The sequence below is a fragment of the Zonotrichia leucophrys genome, chromosome 8 (genome assembly GCF_028769735.1).
Source record: "Zonotrichia leucophrys gambelii isolate GWCS_2022_RI chromosome 8, RI_Zleu_2.0, whole genome shotgun sequence".
NCBI classification, from domain to species: domain Eukaryota; kingdom Metazoa; phylum Chordata; class Aves; order Passeriformes; family Passerellidae; genus Zonotrichia; species Zonotrichia leucophrys.
This window is the reverse complement of record NC_088178.1, coordinates 27,260,075-27,268,105: the sequence shown is the minus strand read 5'-3', so window position 1 is coordinate 27,268,105 and position 8,031 is coordinate 27,260,075.

Here is an 8,031-nt window from a genome sequence, read left to right as displayed (position 1 = left end):
CATGGCTGGTTCTAGTTCTAAAAGAGGAGTATGAAGATTCACCACATAACAAAATCCCTAAGATTCTTCAAGTCCATTTGCCTAATATATGCTTGCCATGCCTGACATGACAAACTTCATCCTAATCTGGAATTTAGCTATTATTTGATACTTTATGTTCTAAGATTCCTTCCTTAAGTCCAAAGCTTTAATTTAAGCCAGCTGTTCCACAATAACTCAGCATGTGTGGGATTTTCCCACTAGATGAAAATGATAAACAGGATTTTTTTTTATTTTTAAAGACATATTATGAGCCCATTGAGAGATGGCTCCTTTTAAATAAAGGCAAAGAAATTGTCACAGCTGGTTCAGCCATGTAATGTGAAATGATCCTGTGCAACACAGCTGGGTTTGTTGCTGGTATTGCATTGGCCATGTCATGGGTTAATGTACAAAGTTATTTTGGCTTTTTTTTTAGCTTTCCATTTTTACTGACCTGTGCACTTTGTTTCATGGTGATAATTAACACATGAATATTAACAATATAATATTCTAAATAGGCATTTTTATTCAAATTGCAGCATACACTGAAGACTATTTGTGCTCATAAGGGAGAGTGTCAAAGTGCACATCTGCACTACAGAATGCTACTGGTTTATTATTATTATACAGGCAGTTTTAGCACGGAAATATATGGTTTTTTAATACCATTTTGATCACAAGAAAATGGCAAGTGGCCTTAGAAAAAAAAGCACTGTCATACCAGAGTCAATGGCAGGTAAAGGGTTAAAATCAACACAGGATTTGACAGCAACAGAACGTTTTCCTGCAAACTCCTTCTATGGTGTGATCCAGGGGAAGGTCCAACTCAAGTGCTGGATGTTCATACAGGATTTCCTCTGACTAATGCTGTCAGCATTCAGGACTTTTGATTTAAAATGTGGGTGTTATACACAGATAGGAAATTTACCATTTACAATTTCACATTCAAAAATGAATGGAAATGACTGTGATTTTCAGATTCATTTTCTGTACATGGAATGATAGCATAAAATGAGGAAGTCACTGAGTGGCATGTGCTGGGAGTGCCTGCCAAGCTTTTACACAAGTCTTTTCTGTTTGGATGGGATTCACAGGTAGCTTGGACAGCAAGGCTTTTCCTTCCTTATTTCCCAAAAGCTTTGCTGGATGGAAATTATGGCAGTGAGTAAAAGAGGGGAAGGGGGAACAAACCACCATCCCATGGTTTTGGTGTCAATTCAAGCAAAACTGAAAGTCACATCTAGATGACAGTGATGCATCCTGTTGTAAAATAAACTAACAAAACCAAGCCTAGGGAGCACAAAAGATGTTTTTGATTTGGAAGATTCAGAAACAAAGTAACACAGAAACCAAGCAAACTGGAAAATGCAAACTTGAGATGTAATCTGTTACAATTAAGTTCAATTTGCCAATATTTCTAGCAAATCTGCCATGGCCAAAACTCTCCAGTAGGTTTGCTCTGAATTCTGTTGCAAGCTCTGGCTGCTTCAGATAATGTTTAAATAGAGATATTTTATTGAATTAAACATGAAGTCACTAAATGCACTTGAGCTGTCATTACAATATCCCTTCTATGCACTTCTTAATGTCACATTTATCCCATTTTCATGATGCAATATGAACTTTTAATTGAAACTGAGATTTCCCTGTGTCTTGTGATACAAGGGAAAAAGAAGGTTGATTCCAGCTATTAAAAATCATTATTCTTTCCTTAATCTGGGTCTTCTAAAATCCCTAGTGGGGATATTACTGTTCTATTATTGAGCAAGGATTTTGCTTCACTGGGATCTATATGATATATAAATACATTTACAGGTAAATTCCAATGGGTCTAAATGCCTGTTCAGCATCTACCACATCACCTGACAGGAGTCCCACAAGTCTCAGAGACCTCAATTAAACCCAGAAATATTTAGGCAAGGAGAGGGGAAAAAAATTTAAAAAGCACAAACCAAAAAAACTTTTAAAACTTTCTCAAACAGGGAATGCTTCAACTGCTCAGCAAACTGAATTTACAAATGAATGTGTTGAGGTTAGAGGGACAGTGTGGAAGAGACTCAGAAAGGCAAAAGGTAGCAATTTTAATTAAATTTAGTCACAGGAGTAATGCAAACACAGAGCATGGATTCTTTTCCCCCTAGGAATGCCTCTTCTCCCAGCACACAGGGTTGGTACCTGTGCCACAGCACAACTTTGACTCATTCTGTCAGCATCCTTTTTATTTAATAAATAATAGCTTCCATAACTTGAATGTTTGGTTCTGATGTCCAGCTGGAGAGAGCTGCACACCTCCACCAGCAGTCTTTACAAGAGCTGCATCTCTTCAGGCATCCTTCCTAAAGCTTTGATGTCTTCCACAGTCCCTGCACTACTTTCCTTTTCATCCCTTGAATATTGCTGCCTTTTGCCTTTCTGAGTCTCTTCCACACTGTCCCTCTAACCTCAACACATTCATTTGTAAATTCAGTTTGCTGAGCAGTTGAAGCATTCCCTGTTTGAGAAAGTTTTAAAAGTTTTTTTGGTTTGTGCTTTTTTAATTTTTTTTCCCCCTTTCCTTGCCTAAATAGCAGTTCTGGGTTTAATTGAGGTCTCTGAGACTTGTGGGACTCCTGTCAGGTGATGTGGTAGATGCTGAACAGGCATTTAGATCCATTGTAATTTACCTGTAAATGTATTTATATATGATATAGATCCCAGTGAGGCAAAATCCTTGCTCAATAATAGAACAGTAATATCCCCACTAGGGATTTTAGAAGACCCAGATTAAGGAAAGAATAATGATTTTTAATAGCTGGAATCAACCTGCTTTTTTTCCCTTGTGTCAAAAGACACAGGGAAATCTCAGTCTGAAATGAAAGCTCCAGTTCAGATGGGCCTGCACATGGAAACTGAGGGGGCAGCCAGGTCATGGCTTTCCCCTGCTGCATGAATCACCCTTTGAATGGAAATTTGAGTAGGAGACATCATGGCCTGGGAACAAAGGGAGCTGCTGGAATATCACAGGTGCAGCCCAGCACAGAAGGGTGTTTGGGACATGCCAAGGAAAGCAAACACCAGGAATCTGGAGGAGCTGTCAGGACTTTGTGATTTAGGGAGCTCTCCAAATCAACAAGGGTGTTTCTCACAGAGCCAAACTGACCAGAGGGCAGCTGAGGTCCTGAGCCAGTGCTCCAGTGAACCAGGTCCTCAGTGCTGGAGCTTTATTGAGAACTCAGGAAAAGACAGGAGCTGCTGATGTCCTGCTGATGCTGCTGGGAGCCCCACTGGCACTGCTCTGAGGCACCCTGGGTGTGTCACCTCTGGGCTGAGGTGCAGGAGCCAGAGCCTGACACACAAGAACTTTGAGGGGGAACCAAAATAGTCAGTGAAAGGCAGAGGATTCAGAGGACAGGGGAAGCTGCCAGAAATGGGAAGGGGAGATAACATAAAAGAATCAACTCTATATCCCTCTGAATGAGAAATACTGTGGGCAAAAGATACCAAATTATAGAACTGAGAACAGACTAAAACACCAATGAGAAAGAAACAATTGCTGCCAGAAATGGGAAGGGGAGATAACATGAAAGAATCAATTCTATATCCCTCTGAGAAATACTGTGAGACTGAGTAAAAGATATCAAATTATAGAACTGAGAACAGGCTAAAACACCAATAAGAAAGAAACAATTACATGCCTGTGATTTTCTGCTACAGCAGGAAAGTTAAACTTCATTTTGATGTATAACAAACATAAACCAAATGCAACTCAAAATCCAAGATTATTTTAACCAGTTGATCAGGCTGGAGTACAACAAAATAATAATAAAGGCAAATGGAATAAATAAAAGCAACTGCCTCCATATTTTTTTTTCCAGAAGAAGGAAGGAAAATAATACCAATTTTTTAAAAAACATGTTTACAAGCTAGTCCCTTGAGTAATTTCAATTGTCTAAAGACTAGGAAAGTGCAATAGAGAGATTTAACTAGAACAGTGAAGATGTACTGGTGATAGATTTTTATGTCACTAAGAGCAAACTGCTGCTTGGTACTGGTGTAATTCCAGAATAGTTTTCACTGAGTGCTCTACCTCTACAGAGCAAATTTGGCTAAAGGCTCTCTGGGAGATGCAGGGACAGCACCAAACCCTGCTGGGGGCAATGCTGGGGCTGGGAGGAAAATCCTCACTCTCTTCACCAGTTACAGAACTTCTATACAGTATTTTCTTCTGTAAGTTTTCCCTGACAAAGTGCATGCTACTGACTCAAAATCACAAGGGCTTGTTTGGTTTACAATGCAAAAAAATCTGCCCATTTTGGAGAAAAACCCTATCCCTCTCTCCTTTTGGTTTTGCTGATCCTAAAGCTGCCTCAGCATTTAGTAACTCAATACTTTTACATCATTTACATTTTATCCTAATGACAGGATAATCATCAGTTAGACAGAAAAATTTTAATTTTAAATTTTTTTAAACTTTGCATTATGAAATTTGCAGTAGCTAAATATGTCATTCATCAAATCAGAACATTTTTTCTTTCTAACCAACTTTTACTTTATTATGTTCTGAAACAGGAATGTTTCTTTTGTTTACCTCTGTGAATTTAAACTAGCAACTTTTTTTCCTTCAACCTCCACTATGTAGCTTTTTAGAAAACAACCTGGCAAGTAATGCCATGAAGAACTTTGGAAAAATACTTTGATTATTCAAAACCTGAATGGCACAAAAAAAGCTTCCTTCTTAAATTCACTTCTAAATGCATGATAAACTGGAAAAGAGTCCTAATCCTCACTTAGGCTGAGTTATGTATTTGTTAAGGCTCTTTCCTGGAGCTGGATGCAGCCAGCCTGCTCTGCTGGCATTTACAGCCATCAGTGGCTCTTTGCAGATGTGCCCTGTCCACTCACAGCTACCCTAGCCTGGCTGGGGAACTGCATGGGAGTGCTCATTAATCTTTGGGAAAAAGAACAGTTTGCATTGCATGGCTGCAGTGCCTAATGTGACCTTCATTTGTTTATGCCTGAGGAAACAGCCCTACAGTGCTGAGATAAGCCTGTGCCTTGTGTTGGAACGAGAATAAAATACCTGGGCTGTTATACAGCTGCTGCTTTATTGGTGTTAGGAAAGCATCCATGAGAGTGGGCAAATGTGGGAAGCTGTGGCTTCTGCAGGGCTCTCTTTCAAGCAAGGGTGGCTCTGTGCTACCAAGGGGTGTGTGGGGTGGGGTGGGATGGAATGGGATGGGATGGGATGGGATGGGATGGGATGGGATGGAGGGATGGATGGGATGGGATGGGATGGATGGGATGGATGGGATGGATGGATGGGATGGGATGGATGGGTGGGATGGGTGGGATGGATGGGATGGGATGGGATGGGATGGATGGGTGGTGGGATGGATGGGATGGGATGGGATATGGATGGGATGGATGGGATGGATGGGATGGATGGGATGGGATGGGATGGGATGGATGGGATGGATGGGATGGGATGGGATTGGATGGGATGGGATGGGATGGGATGGGATGGGATGGGATGGGATGGGATGGGATGGGATGGGATGGATGGGATGGGATGGATGGGAGGGGGATGGGATGGGATGGATGGGATGGGGTGGGATGGGATGGGATGGGATGGATGGGAGCGGATGGGAGGATGGGATGGGATGGGATAGGGATGGGATGGATGGGATGGGTGGGATGGATGGGATGGGGGGATGGATGGATGGGATGGATGGGATGGATGGGATGGATGGATGGATGGGGATGGGATGGATGGGTGGATGATGGGATGGATGGTGGATGGATGGTGGGATGGATGGGATGGATGGGTGGATGATGGATGGATGGGTGGGATGATGGAGGATGGGTGGATGGATGGATGGATGGATGGATGGGATGGGATGGATGGGATGGGGTGGGATGGATGGGGTGGGGTGGATGCTGAGTCAGGCACAGAACACAGTCAGACTGCCCAAATGAGCTTTCCCCACCCTCAGTGGGCCCTGCTCAGGGCCCTGCTCCCTGTTCTGTGTGTGCCACTGGGCATGGCCCTTCCCTAGGGAGCAGCTCCCATCTCAACACCAGCCAGGAAGGCCCCGAGCCTGCTCCACAGAAATATGAGTGACACAAACTCATCACTCAGCACCAAAGCTCCCCTTTGGATTCCCCTCATTTACTGCAGTTCATCTTTAGGCAAAAGCAAGCTCTGCACTTTGCCTCCTGCAGACATCCTGTCTGCTCAGCTCTCCCAACGTTCTAACAAGTGAAGCTCACTGTAATCATCACCATGAACTCTTCCAGCTCTGCTGTTTCTCAATGCAGCTCTGCCTAAATATAAATATAGTTCCACCTCAACCAGCTCGGCCACACTCAGATTGCTGGTTATCCAAAGCAGGGCTCTCTCCATGAGCCGTGTTTATTAAGGAAAACGTCTTGATCACCCAGAGATATTTCTGCACCCCTCCCGATGTTTAGACAGCGATGCTGGCTGTGTTATCTCTTACAGGCTGCTTTTCCACAGCGGATCCGCTCCCAGCAGCGAGCTCGGCGAGAGCCTCGGTGGAGGAATGGTGACCTCTGCAGGTGCCTCGGTCCCGCAGCCTCATCCCCTCACGGGCTCCTTCCAGCACAAAGGTGTGCTTCGGGTCGCTTTCATCTTTGAGAAATTAAACTAGAGAAAATTAAATGTATATTTGATGATGACATGGCAACATCGAGAACACGGGCATGCGTTAATTTAAGGAATAAATGTTCATCGCTGAGAAGCCAGAAAACAATACTTCAAAGGACAAAAACTTCAAAGCACTCCATAACTTCAAAGCACTGCACCAACAGTAATAAACACTTAGGACGTGTCTGTGAGGTAGAAAAAAAAATTTCCTTTTTTAATGCTTGTGTAAACAGGGAACGGGGATTAAGGGATTTGCCCAAGGACACAAGTTAGGAGCAAAAGTGAGATTGCATGTCAGAAATAACTGACTCAAGTGTCCCAGCTAGAGCCAGACTGAAACAGCTCCCTGCACAGACACCTATTCAGCAGAGGCCAAAACTGATATCTTTCCTATCAAGGGCATCACCTGCCCTTCAAACATACAAATTTAATAAAGCTCACAATTTTGTTTTTAAAATAACTTAATAAATAACCTTTCCAAATAACCTAATAATCCAGTCCTTGGACACATGGAGCTGAAGAAGCCAGCAGAAATAAAAGTGGTCTGTGAAGTTCCTTATGCCCCTCTGACAACAAATAAATACAAAAGATAACAAAGCAGCCCACAGATTTGCCTCTTCCTTCTCTCCAACTTGTTTTCTTAGATCTTCAGTAATATTAAATAGTGCCAATTTTATTTTTAATGTGGGGTTTACTGCTGATCTGACATATTTGTGGTCTCATGCACTTAATTAAATGAGAAAAGGTGTTGAGCCTCAATATTTTTCCCTTCTCAAATAAAGTGAGTTAGTAAGTGAAAAAGATGTAAACAAAAAAGCACAATTCAAATAGCCAATTCTGAATCCCTTTGTGAAGTCATTGTTGGAACAAAGGCTTAATTCTAAAAGTGGCTAAAATAATAATTAAAAAATAAGGGCTTTTAAAGCATAATTTCTTAAAACAAATCTATACAACAAGCTTCCAAAACTTTCTTGCAAAATGTGATTCTTGTTGTAAGACAGAATTTCCTCATAAGACAGATGTTTATAATGAGAAACTTTAAAAAAAAGCATAATTATATTTTGAGGACTGTGATTTGCATCTCATAACACATCATTTGCTGCTTGTTACTTTCCAAAATAAAGTGAAGTGGCTGTGAAGGAGGTGCTGCCTGCAAATATTGTTCAAATGTTCCTCCTCAAGGCCAGGGAGGAGAACTGCACCCTTCCATCTTTACTAGGACCTGCTTACCAAGGAAATTCCTGTATTCACAACACTGGGAAATTACTAATGGAATTTTTAAGAATATCACAATTTCTTTTTTTATTTTTTTCAGGAGTTCCAAAAATGCCATCTAGAATGACTCTGCTCAGCACCCACATAAC